This window comes from Oncorhynchus mykiss, chromosome 17 (genome assembly GCF_013265735.2).
Source record: "Oncorhynchus mykiss isolate Arlee chromosome 17, USDA_OmykA_1.1, whole genome shotgun sequence".
Lineage (NCBI taxonomy): Eukaryota > Metazoa > Chordata > Actinopteri > Salmoniformes > Salmonidae > Oncorhynchus > Oncorhynchus mykiss.
In genome coordinates this window covers 34,821,041-34,844,275 of record NC_048581.1, presented here as the reverse complement: position 1 = coordinate 34,844,275, position 23,235 = coordinate 34,821,041, and positions in this window count along the sequence as shown.

Here is a 23,235-nt window from a genome sequence, read left to right as displayed (position 1 = left end):
TCCATTGGACAACCTATGCTTCTGTTCTGAATATAGTCGTTGATTGGCTATGGCGGTTAGGCGTAAAAAGCGAATATAGGATAGAAGCTTCTGTTTCGCGGAAGACGAGCCACAGTCTGTAGTCTACGTGCATACCATCAAAGAGTAGAACACTAGGCCTAATTAAAAGGTAAACAATGAAGCAAATGTATCCCATGACACTTCACATTTTAGTCATTTAGCAGATGCTCTGACTTACTGGAGCAATTATAGTTACGTAACCGACCTACCCAGTTAGCTCAGGAATTTCGAACCAGCGACCTTTTTAACAGCTAGGTGACCTGCCGCCCTACTTTCACATGCAAATAGCACTTCATTTCTATAGGCAATCCATAGGCTATTGGTCAAGTACTATTCTGTTATTACTATGTACTAGTAAGGTAGTATTAGACTTAGAACTACACAATGAAGAAAACAGTCTAGTTGTTTCAACTAATTATTAAGTAACTGAATCCACGTGTTAGGCCTACCTGAACTGAAAAAAATATTTGGAGCAAACTTAGCTCCCAAATGCATGTGGGCATCTTACCTAAAAAGGCTGTGGAACCAGCAGGGTTGGAATAATGCAGGGGCTTACCGGGGCTGAAGCCCCTGGGCCCAGGCCAGTGGGGGGCCCAAGAGGTAACACTTTTGTATTTAAGTAAACAAATATATATATATTTATATATATATATATATATATATATATATATATATATATATATATAATACCAGTCAAAAGTTTGGACACAGCAATCATTCCAGGATTTTTCTTTAGTTTTACTATTTTCTACGTTGTAGAATAATTGTGAGGACACCAAACAATGAAATAACACATATGGAATCATGTAGTAACCAAAAAAGTGTTAAACAAATCAAAATATATTTTATATTTAAAATTCTCAAAAGTAGCCACCCTTTGCCTTTATGACAGCTTTACACACGCTTGGCATTCTCTCAACTACCTTCATGAGGAAGGGAATGCCTCACCTGGAATGCATTTCAATTAACATGTGTATCTTATTAAAAGTTCATTTGTGGAATTTCTTTCCTTCTTAACCCTTTCATGCATGAGTTGCAAATATCTCTAACAGTCCCAGCGTGAGTTTTTTTTAATCCACGTGATGTTAGAACGTTCTCTCCATTCCAGAATGTGATTGTTACGCAACAGTACATTTAATCCGCGCTGCCCTTAAACCAAGGAATTTAGACAGCTTTTATTTCAACTTCAATTTCAAATGATTTTCTAACAAGTTTTTATTTTCTAAGAACAGTTTGAATTGAGGTGTGTTCCGCCTACTCATTCATTTACATAAAAATAGTAATTTTTACTTTTGCGGACAACTTCTTTTTTGGGACATTTCTGACCCCGACAAAATTCCCCAAGCACTTCCCAATTGTTTGTGCAGTTCAAGTCTGCAGACATTTGCGCTTCTTCCGTCAGAACAGGATCTGCACACGTGTTCACATTTTCCACCTGTTGCCCACATCGCAGTCATTGTTGTTTTAGTTACTAATAATAACTTTGGAAATGTGTGCGTTTCTATCAAAGTAAGTGCCTTATTACGTTGTAATAGTTTCTGTATGTCGTTTGTATTGTAGCTTACTGTATGTGTGGAGCATAATCTATTTGTGTATATTCCGTATAACCGCGGACACGTGGCTGTGATTGGGAGTCTCATAGAGCGGCGCACAATTAGCCCAGTGTTGTCCGAGTTTGGCCGGTGTAGGCCATCATTGTAAAAATAATTTGTTGTTAAATGTCTTGCCTAGTGAAATAAATAAAAAATATGACCATGGTTTGTTTATTTGGTCTATTCAGCATAGCTCTGTTCTGCCCTGCCCTGCCCCCTTGTGGAGTTCAAAAGGTAGTTTCTTATTGTCGTAACTCAAATTTGTGATTTTGCCAATGCAATATACTATTTTTATAGCAGTGTTTATTATGTTACTTCTTTGTAATATTGTTTTATTGCTATATCCTTATATTGTATTCTAATGAATAATTCCTATTTATTCTGTACTTTCAGAAACCACAAACAGGATTTGCCAATATCATAACTGGAGCTGGAGCTGGACATCTTTGGAGCAGAAGATTGAGGCCAGCTTTAGAATTCTAGCGTACACTTCATAACAGTTTTACTGGATGAAAACACAGCAAGAAAACACACAGGCCAACATGTCTTTTGTCAACTTCCTCTGCTTACTTCCCCTGGTGCCAGACAGGCAGACTTTGCAGTGCCTCCGTGTGCGACTACCTTGAGCAGTAGTTTGAGGGACTTTGCAGGGAAAATGCCGTGCAGTGAGGCGTAGGGGATTGTCTACAGCAGGACAACCCCCAGTGGATCGGCGCCGAGGGGTGTGGTGCTCCTCCAGCAGCTCTCTCATGAAGTTCTCTCTATACTTTTGGTAGGTAATTACTTTACCTATGATGGAGTGTGGAGGATGAGGAAAGTTAGAGGATGATGAGGCAGTGGGTAGGTGGGTGAGACTATAATTGTCACTATAATTGCATAATGTATTTGAATGTGAACTGTACGTCCAATTACCAAAAATACCTTGTTCAGTAATCATCTCACCTGTTAGTTGGCAGTGAACTATGCTGCCGTTGAGGGCAGCAGTGTCGATCAGATGGGAAAATATCTTCTTATACCACTTGCTCGATTTCCGAGTGCATTCCACAATGTCCGCCTTATCCACTGCCCACATTTTAAGGTTATAATCAAGCACACAGTCTGGTTTGATTTTTCTCTCTCCCGTCAGGTGGTCCATCTTCCCCGAGGCCGACATGGTTGCTGTATGGACAGTGGAGAGGACATGGACGTCTCGCTTGTCATGCCACTTTACTGCCAGCTGTTGACCGTTCTCATTGAACTCCACCTCTCTCTGTATCTTCCTGCATCTGAATGCCGGCATCCCCTTCCTGTTCCAACTTACTGTGCCACCGGCACCTGTGCTGATGGAGAGCAGATGCTGGAAGAGTGTGGGACTACTGTAACAATTGTCCATGTACAAAGTGTGTCCCTTGCCGAGATGAGGAGCCAGCATGGTCATCAGCAAACCCCAAGCCCCTCTTAATGTTAGATGTCAGTGGTGGACTCTTTGTAAACTATAATGGCAAATCCTGTCTTCACGTCACACATGACAAAGAACTTGACCCCAAACCTGTGCCTTTTGGAGGGAATATATTGGCAGAACGCCAGCCAACCTTTCCATAACATCAGGAACTCATCAATGCATAGGTCCTTGTATGGCACAAAGACCCAACCAAATGCTGATGTCAGGCTGAAAAGAACATTTCTTATTTTGTATAATGGGTCACTTAGGATGGCAGTAGCATTGTTGACGAAATGCAGGCATCGCAGCAGAACTAGGAAGCGGTCTTGGGAAAAGAGGGTGGCAAAGAAGGGAGTTGCAAACATAGGATCTGTGCTCCAGTATTCTCTTAGGGAGTTCTTCTTTACTACCCCCACGAGGACTGTCACCAAATCAAATCAAAGTTTATTTGGCACGTGCGCTGAATCCAACAGGTCACCTTACAGTGAAATGCTTACTTACAGGCTCTAACCAATAGTGCAAAAAAGGTATTAGGTGAACAATAGGTAGGTAAAGAAATAAAACAACAGTAAAAATACTATATAAAGGCTATATGCAGTAGCGAGGCTATAAAAGTAGCAAGGCTACATACAGACACTGTTTAGTCGGGCTGATTGAGGTAGTATGTACATGTAGATATGGTTAAAGTGACTATGCATATATGATGAACAGAGAGTAGCAGTAGCATAAAAAGAGGGGTTGGGGGGGCACACAATGCAAATAGTCTGGGTAGCCATTTGATTACCTGTTCAGGAGTGGCTTTATGGCTTCAGGGTAAAATCTTTTGAGAAGCCTTTTTGTCCTAGACTTGGCACTCCGGTACCGCTTGCCATGCGGTAGTAGAGAGAACAGTCTATGACTGAGGTGGCTGGGGTCTTTGACAATTTTTAGGGCCTTCTTCTGACACCGCCTGGTGTAGAGGTCCTGGATGGCAGGGAGCTTAGCCTCAGTGATGTACTGGGCCATGCGCACTACCCTCTGTAGTGCCTTGCGGTCAGAGGCCGATGTCGTTACGTTGTATTAGTTAATGTTATGACTGCTGCTCATCGAATGCGTCTTTCGAGACTGTCCGTTCTAAATTAGAATTCTAAATAAGCGTTCTGATCACACAGGTGTGATCGTCAGCTTCAGGCACCACTGTCGAACGATCACACCCGTGTGATGGTACGTGTGAAAGGGTTAATGCATTTGAACCAATCAGTTGTGTTGTGACAAGATAGGGTTGGTATACAGAAGATAGCCCTATTTGGTAAAGACCAAATCCATATTATGGCAAGACCAGCTCAAATAAGCAAAGAGAAAACACAATCCATCATCACTTTAAGACATGAAGGTCAGTCAATTTCAAGAACTTTGAAAAGTTTCTTAAAGTGCAGTCGCAAAAACCATCAAGCGCTATGATGAAACTGGCTCTCATGAGGACCGCCACAGGATAGGAAGACCCAGAGTTACATGTGCTGCAGAGGATATGTTCATTAAAGTTACCAGCCTCAGAAATCAGCAATTAACTGCACCTCAGATTGCAGCCTAAATAAATTAATCACAGAGTTCAAGTAACAGACACATCTCATTATCAACTTTTCAGAGGAGACTGCGTGAATCAGGCCTTCAAGGTCAAATTGCTGCAAAGAAACCACTACTAAAGACCAAAAATAATAATAAGAGACTTGCTTGGGGCAAGAAACACAATCAATGGACATTAGACCGGTGGAAATCTGTTTTTTCATCTGAGTTCAAATTTGAGATTTGTCTTTGTGAGACGCAGAGTAGGTGAACTGATGATCTCCACATGTGGGATTCCCACCGTGAAGCATGGAGGAGGAGGTGTGATGGTGTGGGGGTGCTTTGCTGGCGACACTGTCAGTGATTTATTTAGAATTCAAGGCACACTCAACCAGCATGGATACCAGAGCATTCTGCAGCGATACGCCATCCAATCTGGCTTGTGCTTAGTGGGCCTATCATTTTTTTTTCAACAGGACAATGACCCAAAACATACCTCCAGGTTGTGTAATGGCTATTTGACCAAGAAGATGGAGTGCTGCATCAGATGACCTGCCTTCCACAATCCCCCGACCTCAACCCAATTGAGACGGTTAAGGATGAGTTGGACCGCAGAGTGAAGGAAAAGCAGCCAACAAGGGCTCAGGATATGTGGGAACTGCCTGAAGACTGTTGGAAAAGCATTCCAGGTCGCTACCTCATGAAGTTGGTTAAGAGAATGCCAAGAGTTTGCAAAGCTGTCATCAAGGCTAAAATATATTTTGATTTGTTTAACACTTTTTTGCTTACTACATTATTCCATATGAATTATTCCATAGTTTTGATGTCTTCACTATTATTCTACAATGTATATAACGGTAAAAAATAAAGAAAAACTGTTGAATGAGTAGATGTGTCCAAACTTTTGACTGGTACTGTATATATATATGTATATATATGAAGGAAATATATACTGTATAAATTAGATTTACAGTATATGTTTTATATTTTTTACTGCAACCGCCAACCACAGGAATCCTCAGGAGCCCGCTCTCAATGAGTGTAGACAGCCTGCTGCCACTTTGCTAATCATCAGTAGAGTAGAGGAGGTAGGGGGCCACGTGGGTAACTGGTGGACCCTGCCTTGATTGGGTAATTGATTCATCATTTTTTAAAAGCATAATACAGAAATGCGTGCATCGAATTGCTTCTTGGTGCACGGATTTGTTTACAGAAAATGATTGTGTGCCAGGCAGGGGATTTCTTAATCTGGCCCTGGGAGGGAACCTGTTACGCACACAGTGCTTTTAACATACAGTATTCCCAATTTACATATTTGACACATATTTGACACATTGTGCATGTTCATTTTTACAATAATTTGTATTTAACATTTCCTCAACAGGGATTTGAACTCACAACCTCTTGGGTCATGACATTCCGATCTTCCTGGTATTATCACTTAATCTGACTATTCTCTCATTATTGATTTGATTTACTTATTTCTGCAATGTTAGAGTTTTCTGTATAGTTGTCTAATGTTGGTGGGGCATATTGCTCTGTTTTAATGTTACTCCTTAATCACTATGATAAATATAATATATTTTCTTGAGTGTACTTTTAGCACTCTGGACACTCTTTCCCACCTGGACAAAAGGAACACGTACGTGAGAATGCTATTCATTGACTACAGGTCAGCGTTCAACACCATAGAGCCCTCAAAGCTCATCACTAAGCCAAGGACCCTGGGACTAAACACCTCCTTCTGCATCTGGATCCTGGACTTCCTGACGGGCCGCCCCAAGGTGTTAAGGGTAGGTAACAACACATCTGCCACGCTGATCCTCAACACTGGGGCTCCTTCTGGGTACGTGCTCAGTCCCCTCCTGTACTCTCCTGTACTTCCAACGATGAGACAGCCTACATGGAGAAGGTGGCCGTGTGGTGCCAGGATAACAACCTCTCCCTCAACGTGATCAAGACAAAGGAGATGATTGTGGACTACAGGAAAAGGAGGACTGAGCATGCTCCCATTCTCATCGACGGGGCTGTAGTGGAGCAGGTTGAGAGCTTCAAGTTCCTTAGTGTCCACATCACCAACAAACTAGAATGGTCCAAACACACCAAGACAGTCATGAAGAGGACTGAGATCCTCAAAAACAGCTGCACCATCGAGAGCATCCTGAATGGTTGCATCACTGCCTGGTATGGCAACTGCTCGGCCTCCGACCGCAAGGCACTACAGAGGATAGTGCGTACGGCCCAGTACATCACTGGGACCCAGCTTCCTGCCATCCAGGACCTCTATACCATAACGTGTCAGAGGAAGGCCCTAAAAATTGTCAGACTCCAGCCACCCTAGTCATAGACTGTTCTCTCTGCTACAGCATGGCAAGCGGTACTGGAGCGCCAAGTCAAGGTCCAAAAGGCTTCTTAACAGCTTCTACCCCCAAGTCATAAGACTCCTGAACAGCTAATCAAATGGTTACCCAAACTATTTGCATTGTCCCCTGCACCCACCCCCTGCACCCACCCCCCTTTACGCTGCTGCTACTCTCTGTTTATTATCTATACATAGTCTCTTTAACTCTACCTACAGTACCTGTACATATTATCTCAATTTCCTCAACTAACCTGTGCCCCTGCACATTGACTCTGTACCGGTACCCCCTGTATATAGCCTGCTACTGCTATTTTACTGCTGTTCTTTAAATATTCGTTATTTGAATTTGAATATTTTATTCCATTTTTTACTTAACACTTATTTTTCTTAAAACTGCATTTTTTGGTTAAGGGCTTGTAAGTAAGCATTTCACTGTAAGGTTGTATTCAACGCATGTGACAAATACAAATTGATTTCATTTGATTTTCTGGCTTATAAATTAATTATATGTACCCATTGGTTCTTGAAGAATATAACAGAAGCCAAAATATGAGCTTGTTCTAGTCATTAAAACTAATTTTTCAACCAATCCACACATTTCTTGTTAACAAACTTTAGTTTTGGCAAGTCGGTTAGGACATCTACTTTGTGCACAACACAATACATTTTTCCAACAATTGTTTACATACAGATTATTTCACTTATAATTCATTGGATCACAAATCCAGTTGGTCAGAAGTTTACATACACTAAATTGACTGTGCCTTTAATGCCTTTAAACAGTTTGGAAAATTTCAGAAAATGATGTCATGGCTTTAGAAGCTTCTGATAGTATATAAACACCATGGGACCACGCAGCCGTTATACCGCTCAGGAAAGAGACGCAGTCTGTCTCCTAGAGATTGTAACGTTCTGAGTGTCGTGAGTGGGAAGTCAGGTGCTCAATATAGTGCTCTTTTAATGCACAGACGATGAACAACGGGGGACGAAAACTGTCCAGCAAACTCCACGAACATAAACCAACACGTTCATCTACACCAAACACAAAGGTTACAATAATTAATCCCGCACTCAAAACAGGTGTAACCAATAAACACATAAGAAGGGGGAGGAAAGAATCAGTGGCAGCTAGTAGGCCGGCGACGACGACCGACGAGCGCCACCCGAACGGGAAGGGGAGCCACCTTCGGTCGAAGTCGTAACAGTACCCCCCCTGACGCGCGGCTCCAGCAGCGAGCAGACACCGGACTCGAGGTCGACCCGGAGGACGAGGCGCAGGGCGATCCGGATGGAGGCGATGGAAATCCCTCAACATTGATGGATCCAAAATGTCCCCCACCGGTACCCAGCACCTCTCCTCCGGACCGTACCCCTCCCAGTCCACGAGGTACTGCAGGCCCCTCACCCGGCGTCTCGAGTCCAGAATGGCCCGTATCGTGTACGCCGGGGACCCCTCGATGTCCAGAGGGGGAGGAGGGGCCTCCGGCCCTCACCGTCCTGCAGCGGAACAGCTACCACCGGCCTGAGGAGAGACACATGAAACGAGGGGTTAATACGATAATAGGAAGGGAGTTGTAATCGATAACACACCTTGTTTATTCTCCTCAGGACTTTGAAGGGCCCTACACACTGTGGCCCCAGCTTCCGGCAGGGCAAGCGGGGCAGGTTTCGGGTCGAGAGCCAGACCCTGTCCCCCGGTACAAACACAGGTGCCTCACTGCGGTGGCGGTCAGCACTCCTTTTCTGCCGTCCACTAGCTTGTTGGAGGGATTCCTGGACGGCCCTCCAGGTCTCCTTGGAGCGTTGCACCCATTCCTCCACCACAGGAGCCTCGGTCTGGCTCGGATGCCATGGTGCCAGGACCGGCTGGTACCCCAACACACACTGAAAGGGGGACACGTTAGTAGAGGAGTGGCGTAGTGAGTTCTGGGCCATTTCAGCCCAGGGGATGTATCTCGCCCACTCCCCTGGCCGGTCCTGGCAAAATGACCGCAGAAACCTACCCACTTCCTGGTTCACTCTCTCCACCTGCCCATTACTGTTGGGGTGATAACCGGAGGTCAGGCTTACCGAGACCCTCAGACACTCCATGAACGCCCTCCATACTCGGGATGTGAACTGGGGGCCCCGATCAGAAACGATGTCCTCCGGCACCCCGTAGTGCCGGGAAGACGTGGGTGAATAATGCCTCCGCAGTCTGTAGGGCCGTAGGGATACCGGGCAATGTGAGGAGACGGCAGGACTTAGAGAACTGATCCACAATCACCAGAACCGTAGTGTTCCCCTGAGACGGGGGGAGATCGGTCAGGAAATCTACGGATAGATGAGACCATGGCCGTTGTGGAACGGGGAGGGGTTGTAACTTCCCTCTAGGAAGGTGCCTAGGAGCCTTACTCTGGGCGCATACCGAACAGGAGGAAACATAAACCCTAACGTCCCTAGCGAAGGTGGGCCACCAATACCTCCCCCGAAGGCTCCCCACTGTCCTCGCCACCCCAGGGTTACCCGAGGAGGGTAGGACGTGAGCCCACCGAATCAGTTGGTCCCGGACACCAAGCGGCACGTACTTCCGCCCCTGCCGGACACTGAGGAGGCGCGGGTTCCGCCCGTAACGCCCGCTTGATGTCCAAGTCCACCTCCCATACCACTGGTGCCATCAGCCTCGAGGCGGGAAGGATGGGAGTAGGTTCGGTGGACCTATCCTTCGTGTCGTAAAGGCGGGACAGTGCGTCAGCCTTTGCATTCTGGGAGCCCGGTCTATATGATAACGTAAACCGGAATCGGGTGAACAACATGGCCGCACGGTCTTAATGCAGTCACATTCCATCACCACCCCCGAGGTGGAAATGAAGAACTGCGCTCCGTGAAATGATTCCACCGCCGTAGCGATGAGAGGTAGTGGGTAACTAAACCCCACTGTGATGGCACTTAGACCTCTATAATCAATGCACGGACACAGACCTCCCTCCTTTTTCTTCACAAAAAAGAAACTCGAGGAGACGGGTGAGATGGAGGGCCGAATGTACCCCTGTCTCAGAGACTCCGTGACATACGTCTCCATAGCCAACGTCTCCTCCTGGGACAATAGGTACACATGACTCTTGGGAAGCGCAGCGTTTACCTGGAGATCTATCGCACAATCCCCTCCCGGTCGATGAGGTGGTAATTTAGTCGCTTTCTTTTTACTGAAAGCGATTGCCAAATCGGAATACTCGGGGGGAATGTACACTGTGGAACCCTGGTCTGGACTCTCCACCAACGTGGCACCGATGGAAACTCCCAGTTTCCTTCGGTCGAAGTCGTGACAGAGATGAACGTACTTTGGTGCGAGAAGTGCAAATCAATCCCAGAACAACAGCAAGGGACCTTGTGAAGATGCTGGAGGAAACAGGTACAAAATAATCTATATCCACAGTAAAATGAGTCCTATATCGACATAACCTGAAAGGCCGCTCAGCAAGGAAGAAGCCACTGCTTCAAAACCACCATAAAAAAGCCAGACTGCGGTTTGCAACTGCACATGGGGACAAAGATCGTACTTTTGGGAGAAATGTCCTCTGGTCTGGTGAAACAAAATATAACTGTTTGGCCGTAATGACCATGGTTAAGTTTGGAGGAAAAAATGGGATGCTTGCAAGACGAAGAACACGATCCCAACAGTGTAGCACGGGGGTGGCAGCATCATGTTGTGGGGGTGCTTTGCTGCAGGAGGGACTGGTGCACTTCACAAAATGGATGGCATCACGAGGGAGGAAAATTATGTGGGTACATTGAAGCAACATCTCAAGACATCAGTCAGGAAGTTAAAGCTTGGTCGCAAATGGGTCTTCCAAATGGACAATGACCCCAAGCATACTTCCAAAGTTGTGGCAAAATGGCTTAAGGTCAACAAAGTCAAGGTATTGGAGTGGCCATTACAAAGCCCTGACTCAATCCCATAGAACATTTGTGGGCAGAACTGAAAAAGCATGTGCGAGCAAGGAGGCCTACAAACCTGACTCAGTTACACCAGCTCTGTCAGGAGGAATGGGCCAAAATTCACCCAACTTCTTGTGGGAAGCTTGTGGAAGGCAACCCGAAACATATGACCCAAGATAAAAAAGATTTAAGTCAATACTACCAAATACTAATTGAGTGTATGTAAACTTCTGACCTACTGGGAATGTAATGAAATAAATAAAAGCTGAAATAAATCATTAAATTTACTATTATTCCGACATTTCACATTCTTAAAATAAAGTGGTGATCCTAACTGACGTAAAACAGGGAATATTTTCTAGGATTAAATGTCAGGAATTGTGAGAAACTGAGTTTAAATGTATTTGGTTAAGGTGTGTGTAAACTTCTGACTTCAACTATATAATTTTGTATCATGCATGGTGAGTCTTGCATCCATAACTCTGTATCAAGGCACACGGCGAGACCCAGATGCAGACACAGGAGGCAGATGATTGGAGTCTTACAATGTTTATCAATCCAAAAAAGGGGTAGGCAAGAGAATGGTCGTGCACAGGCAAAAGGTCAAAACCAGTTCAAAGTCCAATAGGTACCGAAGGGCAGATTCAAGGTCAGGGCAGGCAGGATGATCAGGCAGGCGGGAGAGTAGTCCAGAGTCAGGCAGTGGCCCAAACCAGGAAGACTAGCAAAAGAGAATAGAAAATGAGTACAGGGAAAAACATGCTGGTTGACTTGACTAAACATAGAAGACGAACTGGCACAGAGAGACAGGAAACACAGGGATAAATACACTGTGGAAAAATAAGTGACACCTGGAGGGGTTGGAAACAATCACAGGGACAGGTGAAACACTCTGCCTATGAATTTGAGAGTGGTTATGTTTCTTCAGCCCCGCCCCTCAGCTTTTTACCATAACAGAGGCGTTGAAAATTATTTGTTATTATTTCTACTGTTGATTCCCCCTTCAAGGACCTTCTGTTCCATGCCAAGGAGCCAAGAAGAGTAGGAGAAGCGGTAGGGAAGGTAGCAACAGCAGAGTGAAAAGCTAAGGATAAAAGCTTTGAGCATCAATCTTTTAAGCTTTGTGGTGGTTTGTGCTTTGGAGTGGCTGTGTTTAGAATGTGCGAAAGCTATCAAAAAGTTGTGTGGTGTCAATTGATTTTCTGTCTCCATTTTCTGGGACTGTATGGGAAGAAAGGCAAAGATGAACACAGGACAGTTCTGTTCAGAGTACTTTCCTCTATTTTTCATCAAGATTTTCTCTCCATCTGTGGATACTCATCTTGTCAACTAGGTTGAAACAAAAACTCTCCCAGCCAAGTCTTTATCTACCTAACGATGCATTCTACTATGCTCTTTTCCTTTCTCTTATTAGGATATTGCCACTTCTCTGTTTCTTTCCTTTTCTCTCTTTCACCTCTGCTGGACAAGCAACCCTGTGAAAATCAGCAGTTCTACTGAAAGGGCCTCCAGTTGTTCACGTAAAATGACTGAATGAAGTAAATCGCCTTGAGAACAAAAAAATCATATTTCCACGGTCTCGAGAGAACATTCCTTCTTTGCATTCATGACCTAACACCATTTTCATGGAGCTATGGTTCATTTGAGTAACGACAACGATTTACTACAAGATATGAATTGGAATTTGTGCTCACCTGGGTGAGAAATGGTTAATTAAGTATAGTATTTATTTATTGTATTGATGTTTAAAGATTTGATTAATCTAAATTGTTTGTCAACTTTTGTTTGTCAATGTTTCTGGGTAGAATTCTCCTCAAGCTGCTAGTTAAATGTCACTAGAAATATGAGATAAGCTGTTCCTCAATTCCATAATATTATCCTCAGTACTGCAATGGAGAGATAAAATAAATATTCAGTCCAAAAAGTCTGCAAGATCTCTTGTTGAGATGTTACCAAATATTTGGTTGTACACGTTTTCATTTATCCCTCATGAAATCCGAGGTAATAATAATAATAATATGATGATGATATTGCACTTTACTTTTATGGTATCAAATAGTTTCTTGGCATACACTACCAGTCAAAAGTTTTAGAACATATACTCATTCAATGGTTTTTCTTTATTTTTACAATTTTATACATTGTAGAATATTAGTGCAGACATCAAAACTATTAAATAACACATATGGGATCATGTAGTAACCAAGAAGGTGTTAAACAAATCAAAATACATTTTATATTTTATATTCTTCAAATTGCCACCCTTTGCCTTGATGACAGCTTTGCACACTCTTGGCATTCTCTCAACCAGCTTAATCAGGAATGCTTTTCCAACAGTCTTGAAGGAGTTCCAACATATGCTGAGCACTTGTTGGCTGCTTTTCCTTCACTCTGCGGTCCGACTCAACCCAAACCATCTCAATTTGGTTGAGGTCGGGGGGAGGCCAGGTCATCTGATGCTGCACTCCATCATTCTCCTTCTTGGTAAAATATACCTTACACAGCCTGGACATGTGTTGGGTCATTGTCCAGTTGAAAAACAAATTATAGTCCCACTAAGCCCAAACCAGATTGGATGGGATATCGTTGCAGAATGCTGTGGTAGCCATGCTGGTTAAGTGTGCCTTGAATTCTAAATCACAGTGTCACCAGCAAAGCACACCCACACCATAACACCTTCTCCTCCATGCTTTACAGTGGGAAATACAAATGCGGAGATCATCCATTCACCCACACCACGTCTCACAAAGACACAGCGGTTGGAACCAAAAATCACACATTTGGACTCCAGACCAAAGGACAAATTTACACCAGTCTAATGTCCATTGCTTGTGCTTCTTGGCCCAAGCAAGTTTCTTCTTATTATTGGTGTCCTTTAGTAATGGTTTCTATGCAGCAATTCCACCATGAAGGCCTGATTCACACAGTTTCCTCTGAACAGTTGATGTTGAGATGTGTCTGTTACTTGAACTCTGTGAAGCATTTATTTGGGCTGCAATTTCTTAGGCTAGTAACTCTAATGAACTTATCTTCTGCAGCAGAGGTAACTCTGAGTCTTCTATACCTGTTGCGGTCCTCATGAGAGCCAGTTTCATCGTAGCGCTTGATGGTTTATGCGACTGCACTTGAAGAAACTTTCAAAGTTCTTGAAATGTTCCACATTGTCTGACCTTCATGTCTTAAAATAATAATGGACTGTCATATGTCTTTGCTTATTTGAGCTGTTCTTTACATAATATGGACTTAGTCTTTTACCAAATAGGCCTATCTTCTGTATATTACCCCACCTTGTCACAACACAACTGATCGGCTCGAACACCTTAAGAAGGAAAGAAATTCCACAAATGAACTTTTAAGGAGGCACACCTGTTCATTGAAATGCCTTCCAGGTGACTACCTCGTGAAGCTGGTTGAGAGAATGCCAAGCGTGTGCAACGCTGTCATCGAGGCAAAGGGTGGCTATTTGAAGATTCTGAAACATAAAATATATTTTGATTTGAAAAGAAAAACCCTTGAATTAGTAGGTGTTCTAAAGACAGGAAAGAATATGAAAAGAATATGCTCTCTTATGTCTTGCTTTCAATGTAAAGACGGAGTATTTTGCTCTTAAATGTAAGAACTTTGTCTTTGATACAGGTCTACACCAAAGGTCTTGATAATATTACATACTTCGGAAACCCTTCACAAAATTCCACCTACAACAGCGTGCTTCTCTTAGAACTCCAGTGAAAGTACGCTGTAAGCCTGTGCCTGTGAAGTGAGGGCAGTATATCTCCCAGCCAGAGATGAAAAGATGATTTAATAATCTCAAGGTCAGAGTCAACTCATCTGACATCTCTCCTTTTCTAATGTGCCAGGATACAAATGTGCCCAGACACACTGAGGCACACAAAAGATACCATATTCCCTATGTAGTGCACTACTTTTGACCAGAGCCCTATGGGCCCTTGTAATAAACTAGTGTACTATAAAGGGAACAAAAATAGTGCACTACTGTATATAGGGAATAAGGTGCCATTGGGACACCACCACTGAGTAGACTATATAGCGCCCTTCGCTTTCACTTCAAAGGGGGTTTTAATTAATTCACCATGAAAATAGATCGTTTTAGCCCTCATTCCCTTCAATAATTGAAATAAAAAACAGAAACTATGAGGGTATGTACTGTATGCTATGTAAGAAAATTAAATAATGTAAATGCAGGCACACCCACACACACACACAGACACACACACACAGTTGAAAATGTTTCAGAGACTATGCAATGTTTCAGAGACTACGAATCATAAAACACTGTTACTGGCCTCTAAAGAAAAATCTGTATTCAAAAGTTATTTACAAATGTCCTACTGCTTCACCAACCCTACTCACGGACCCAGAAGTATAAATAGGCATTACACAAGTTTCCTATCGAACTATGCCTTGTGACGAACCATCAAACAGGCAAAGCGTCAATACAGGGCTAAGATTGAATCATACTACACCGGCTCAGACGCTCGTCTGATGTGGCAGGGCTTGCAAACTATTACAGACTACAAAGGGAAGCACAGCCGCGAGCTGCCCAGTGACACGAGCCTACCAGACGAGCTAAATCGCTTCTATGCTCGCTTCGAGGCAAGCAACACCGAGGCATGCATGAGAGCATCAGCTGTTCCGGACGACTGTGTGATCACACTCTCCGTAGCCGAAGTGAGTAAGACCTTTAAACAGGTCAACATTCACAAGGCTGTGGTGCCAGACGGATTACCAGGACGTGTGCTCCAGACATGTGCTGACCAACTGGCAGGTGTCTTAACTGACATTTTCAACATGTCCCTGATTGAGTCTGTAATACCAACATGTTTCAAGCATTCCACCATGGTCCCTGTGCCCAAGAACACAAAGACAACCTGCCTAAATGACTACAGACCCCTAGCACTCACGTCCGTAGCCATGAAGTGCTTTAAAAGGCTGGTAATGGCTCACATCAACACCATTATCCCAGAAACCCTAGACCCACTCCAATTGGCATACCGCCCAAACAGATCCACAGATGATGCCATCTCTATTGCACTCCACACTGCCCTTTCCCACCTGGACAAAAGGAACATCTATTTGAAAATGCTATTCAATGACTACAGCTCAGCATTCAATACCATAGTACCCTCAAAGCTTATCACTCACTTAGCTAAGGATCCTGGGACTAAACACCTCCCTCTGCAACTGGATCCTGGACTTCCTGTCGGGCCGCCCCCAGGTGGTGAGGGTAGGTAGCAACACATCTGCCACGCTGATCCTCCACACTGGAGCCCCCCCAGGGGTGTGTGCTCAGTCCCCTCCTGTACTCCCTGTTCACCCACGACTGCATGGCCAGGAATGACTCCAACACCATCATTAAGTTTGCAGATTACACAACAGTGGTTGGCCTGATCACCGACAACGACGAGACAGCCTATAGGAGGTCAGAGACCTGGCCGTGTGGTGCCAGGATAACAACCTCTCCCTCAACGTAACCAAGAGTAAGGAGATGATTGTGGACTACAGGAAAAGGAGGACCGAGCACACCCCCATTCTCATCGACAGGGCTGTAGTGGTGCAGGTTGAGAGCTTCAAGTTCCTTGGTGTCCACATCACCAACAAACTAGAATGGTCCAAACCCACCAAAACAGTCATGAAGAGGGCTGAGATCCTCAAAAAGTTCTACAGCTGCACCATCGAGAGCATCTGGTTGCATCACTGCCTGGTATGGCAACTGCTTGGCCTCTGGCCGCAAGGCACTACAGAGAGGTAGTGCGTACAGCCCAGTACATCACTGGGGCCAAGCTTCGTGCCATCCAGGACCTCTATACCATGACGTGTCAGAGGAAGGCCCTAAAAATTGTCAAAGACTCCAGCCACCCTAGTCATAGACTGTTCTCTCTGCTACCACATGGTAAACAGTACCGGAGCGCCAAGTCTAGGTCCAAAAGGCTTCTTAACAGCTTCTACCCCCAAGCCTAAGACTCCTGAACAGCTAATCAAATGGATACCCAGACTATTTGCATTGTCCCCCGCCCCCGCCCCCTCTTTTATGCTGCTGCTACTCTCTGATTATTATCTATACATAGTCACTTTAACTCTACCTACATGTACATATTACCTCAATTACCTCGACTAACCTGTGCCCCTGTACATTGACTGTACCGGTACCCCCTGTATATAGCCTCGCTACATATTATTTTACTGCTGCTCTTTATTTTATTTTTTTATTTTGTATTTTTTTACTATCTATTTTTTACTTAACACTTATTTTTCTTAAAACTGCATTTTTGGTTAAGGGCTTGTAAGTAAGCATTCCACTGTAAGGTCTACCTACACCTGTTGTATTCAGCACATGTGACAAAGACAATTTGATTTGATTTGATTTATTTTTATTCTCAAAAAAGACCTAGGACTTGCCGATGACAAGCATACCTATGACGTGATGCAGCCACCACCATGCTTTAAATATAAAGAGTGGTACTCAATGATGTGTTGTGTTGGTTTTGCCACAAACATTACACTTTGTATTCAGGACATGAAGTTAATTTCTTTACCATATTTTGTTTCAGTTTTACTTTACCCACTTACTGCAAACAGGATGCATGTTTTGGAATATTTATTTATGTCATTTCAACACTATTATTGCACACAGAGTCCATTCAACTTATGTGACTTGCTAAGCACATTTGACTCCTGAACTTATTTTGGCTTGCCATAACAAAAAGGTTGAAAACTTATTGACTCTAGACATTTCAGCTTTTCATTTATTTTTGTATTTTTTTAAAGAAACACATGCATTCCAGATTTGTACATTTTTATAACAGATATTTTCTTAAAAGTAAAGTACATATACAGTGCCTTGCGAAAGTATTCGGCCCCCTTGAACTTTGCGACCTTTTGCCACATTTCAGGCTTCAAACATAAAGATATAAAACAGTATTTTTTTTGTGAAGAATCAACAACAAGTGGGACACAATCAGGAAGTGGAACGACATTTATTGGATATTTCAAACTTTTTTAACAAATCAAAAACTGAAAAATTGGGCGTGCAAAATTATTCAGCCCCTTTACTTTCAGTGCAGCAAACTCTCTCCAGAAGTTCAGTGAGGATCTCTGAATGATCCAATGTTGACCTAAATGACTAATGATGATAAATACAATCCACCTGTGTGTAATCAAGTCTCCGTATAAATGCACCTGCACTGTGATAGTCTCAGAGGTCCGTTAAAAGCGCAGAGAGCATCATGAAGAACAAGGAACACACCAGGCAGGTCCGAGATACTGTTGTGAAGAAGTTTAAAGCCGGATTTGGATACAAAATGATTTCCCAAGCTTTAAACATCCCAAGGAGGACTGTGCAAGCGATAATATTGAAATGGAAGGAGTATCAGACCACTGCAAATCTACCAAGACCTGGCCGTCCCTCTAAACTTTCAGCTCATACAAGGAGAAGACTGATCAGAGATGCAGCCAAGAGGCCCATGATCACTCTGGATGAACTGCAGAGATCTACAGCTGAGGTGGGAGACTCTGTCCATAGGACAACAATCAGTCATATATTGCACAAATCTGGCCTTTATGGAAGAGTGGCAAGAAGAAAGCCATTTCTTAAAGATATCCATAAAAAGTGTCGTTTAAAGTTTGCCACAAGCCACCTGGGAGACACACCAAACATGTGGAAGAAGGTGCTCTGGTCAGATGAAACCAACATGGAACTTTTTGGCAACAATGCAAAACGTTATGTTTGGCGTAAAAGCAACACAGCTCATCACCCTGAACACACCATCCCCACTGTCAAACATGGTGGTGGCAGCATCATTGTTTGGGCCTGCTTTTCTTCAGCAGGGACAGGGAAGATGGTTAAAATTGATGGGCAGATGGATGGAGCCAAATACAGGACCATTCTGGAAGAAAACCTGATGGAGTCTGCAAAAGACCTGAGACTGGGACGGAGATTTGTCTTCCAACAAGACAATGATCCAAAACATAAAGCAAAATCTACAATGGAATGGTTCAAAAATAAACATATCCAGGTGTTAGAATGGCCAAGTCAAAGTCCAGACCTGAATCCAATCGAGAATCTGTGGAAAGAACTGAAAACTGCTGTTCACAAATGCTCTCCATCCAACCTCACTGAGCTCGAGCTGTTTTGCAAGGAGGAATGGGAAAAAATGTCAGTCTCTCGATGTGCAAAACTGATAGAGACATACCCCAAGTGACTTACAGCTGTAATCGCAGCAAAAGGTGGCGCTACAAAGTATTAACTTAAGGGGGCTGAATAATTTTGCACGCCCAATTTTTCAGTTTTTGATTTGTTAAAAAAGTTTGAAATATCCAATAAATGTTGTTCCACTTCATGATTGTGTCCCACTTGTTGTTGATTCTTCACAAAAAAATACAGTTTTATATCTTTATGTTTGAAGCCTGAAATGTGGCAAAAGGTCGCAAAGTTCAAGGGGCCCGAATACTTTCGCAAGGCACTGTACTGTATGTGTGGGAATGTTTCCAATGGTATTTGGCCACTTTAAGCAGTTGATTCCAATCGCTGGGATCCTTTTATACATTAAGTGGAATGCACTAAATTATTTTCAAACCTCCATTTTTCACAGTAGCCAACATTTACGATTTCATTTAAAAAGCGAAGGCTAAACAATTTAAGAGGATAGAGATGATTCTGTGCCATAACATTTTTCAAATGTTGTATCACACCACACTCAAGTGTATCACACTTGAGAAAAATGTAAAGGTTTCTATGGAAACACTCCAGCTGGACAATATTTTGCAGCAGTGCAAAGTTTAGGACACATGCTGCATTGTAGAGGCTTCATTTCTCCAATAACAGTGCGTGACTGACATTATCCAATAAGAGTAAGGTCAGAGTCCCAAATGGCACCCTAATTCCCTGTAGTGCACTACTTTTGACCAGAGCCCTATAGACCCTGGTCAAAAGTAGGGCACTATTTAAAGAGTATAGGGTGCCTTTGGGATGTAGTCTGCATGTGAATCAATGATGTGGAGCTGACTGCTCCCTGTTGCTACATGATAACAGGTCTACTGGTTTCAGTTTGGGCATTCCATATTCAATATTTAGCCTGTGGAACAGTCCCAATATACACCAGCGTTGATCTTGAAAAGGCCCTCGACACTCTCCACCGTATATCCCTATGGAAAATACTTCACCAGTTTGGAATCCCTCCCAAAATTGTCAACGTCATCAAGACCTTGTACACCGATTTCCACTGTCAGGTTGTCTGTAACAGACACGTAACCAACAGTTTTGGAGTCAACACTGGTGTTAAACAAGGACGATGTTTGTTAAAGCCATTAACTGACTTATGACACAGACCCTGACAAATGGAACAAGTGGCATCAGATGGACACTCCCCTCATCTCTGGAAGATCTGGATAATGTAGATGACATCACCCTGCTCTCCTGCAGACAATCTGACATGCGAGAACAGGTTGACAAGCTCACAAACACATCCCTGCAAATTGGCTTGAAAATCAATGCAGCGAAATCTAAGCTTGTGAGGAAAAACCACAAGACGCACGCTCATGAACATAAACGGAGGAGCAGTGGAGGAAGTTCAAGAATTCCTCTACCTGGGCAGCGAGGTTAGTAATGAAAAGGACGTCAACACCCGGATCATCGAAGCAACCTAAACTTTTGACGTGTTAAAAACCACATGGAAATCAACCGACTCAACATCAAAACCAAACTCCGCCTGTTCAATAGTAATGTCCTCAGTGTGCTTCCGTACGACTCGGAATGATGGAGGGTAACATCCAGACTCTCTCGAAAAACTGGAGACTTTCCAAAACAAGTGTCTCCGGAAGATACTTGGCATTTACTGGCCAAACATGATATCAAATGAAGAACTGCACCGAAAGACAGTATCATTGAGTCAATATTTTGTCGTTATATTGTAGCAAGCAATGTATATCCTGATGTATGTGTGATGCAGGGAGCATCTCTTTACTGCAGGATGCATGGCTAAGACTCCCTGTACAACTCACTGTCCTGAATGTCATAATGCCTGCATAAGGTTGTTGTAACTTGGAACTTTATATAGCCGTTTATGTCAACTCATGTCATATTGTCTGTCTTTGCCATACGCCTGTTCTGAAGCACGATGCACTGAAACTTTACTGGAATCTGAATGCGTCATAGCCGATTAGCGACGGAGACCAGCAATGTGACCAGTTAACACACGTTTATGTCTCATATAGTCAACTGGATGTCCTACGTGGCTCTGTTGGTAGAGCATGGTGTTTGCATGGGTAGTGGGTTCAATTCCCACTGGGGCCATATATAAAAAAAATTATGCACTCATGACTATAATTTGATTTACAGATAAGTTATGTCACTTTCAAATAAATTGTTGCTGTAAGCTCATACAAACACAAAATAAAGTAAAGGCAATTATGCCTACAAAATTAATCACAGGGAGCTAGAAGATATTCCGTTAGTGAGTAAAAATGACAACATTCAGTGATGGTTGGAAAAGGCAGTCATGGGAGAATGTATTAATTCATCTGTAATGACTTTGTTTTTTACTTTTTCATAGTTCATGGTTTTCTCAGTCCATCACGGTTTGTTTATCATTGTTTTTCAGCTTGAAGCAAAAGGAGACTCATTTGTGGAAACAGTATAATGACAGGAGGAAAGAGTGCAATGTTGTTGAGTTACAGTTATAATCATTTTTATAATGACTATTCATTAGTGGCATTGGCAAATAAGGTTTGTGTTTTCACAGTGTTGGTTTTTACTGCTGTGACGCACAACAGAAATGATTCATTAACAAGGATCCATGACACTTTTAGGAGGCAAAATATCCACGTTGCTTGTTTGCCGAAGGAGGATTTCGATTTTTGCTTGTATGGATGAAATCTATTTTTATTCATACTTGTTCTCCTGGATCCTTGTGGATGTTGATTTTCTGAGTTAATATTGTATGCTTTTTTAATTCATTGAGGCAATAAGAGCAAATTAACTTTTTTTTTAAATGATATTTTTCGAGTGCGGACTAATGAATCTGATTTTCCGAGTTAACCAATTTCAAGAGAACCAGCAGGGTTCAATTCTAGTTGAGCTATAAAAAGTCACATTTCTTAATAATGTCAGTTGAGGGAAATCCACATGAAGCTAAATAGGGCATTTTCTGTTAATAGTTTTCATTTTACCTTCATTGAATGGATTTACCCCAAGACACGATCACCTAAACATGTCCATTTACTTTAGGGCCCACCTAGAATCGTTCTCTCTCTCTCTCTCTCTATATATATATATATATATATTTCATTTCAGTCCAGGCCTCCTAAGTTGTTGTCAGAGACGTGTGTATAGGTGGCAGGGAAGTCAGGCGCAGGAGAGTCAAACGGAGTGTAAAATGGAGTCTTTTAATAAATGTCCAAGTAACATGCTCCATAACACTAATAAGAAAAATGAATATGAACAAATATGGGTACGAAGACCCGTCGCGCACCTATACAAAAAACACTACACTGACAATAAACAATCTCTGACAAAGACATGAGGGGAAACAGAGGGTTAAATACACAACAGGAAATGGATGGGATTGAAAACAGGTGTGTGGGAAAACAAGACAAAACCAATGGAAAATGAAAAATGGATCGATGATGGCTAGAAGACTGGTGAAGTCGACCGCCGAGCACCGCCCGAACAAGGAGAGCGCAACGACTTCGGCAGAAGTCGTGACAGTTGTATACAACCTCACAAATAGAATGCAATTAATTTCTATGCCATTTTATTCATATGGCTACATCTTACTGCTACCGTTTTAAAGTATATTTTAAGGTATTTTTTTAAAGATTTTATTGAACAGATAATGAGAGGATGATAATGCTGAAAGGTTGGTAGGCTGTGTCACTGGTACACATACACTGAATGCATGTGTACCAGTGGCTGCAGCATTGCTACAGGACCCTCAAGGGCACTTCCTGCTTCCTTTTGTCCATTTCCCGTATGGGAAATTACCACCGCGATTACCACCCCGTGCTGAGTGGACGAACGATGACGAAGCTCTAAAACCTGCATGAATCTGTTGGGAGGACAATGAAGATGTAGGATCGGTGCATCCAACTGTGAGATTACATCCTGTGGGTGTTTGTTCATCTGCCTACAAAACTCTTCATCTCCAAATACTGTTTGTAATTATTAAACCACGTGGGAGTTCCCGAATGAAGAAACATAGGCAGTTTCCCCACAGACAAAGGCAGTTTACCCACAGACAAAGGCAGTTTCCCCACAGACAAAGGCAGTTTACCCACAGACAAAGGCAGTTTCCCCACAGACAAAGGAAGTTTCCCCACAGACAAAG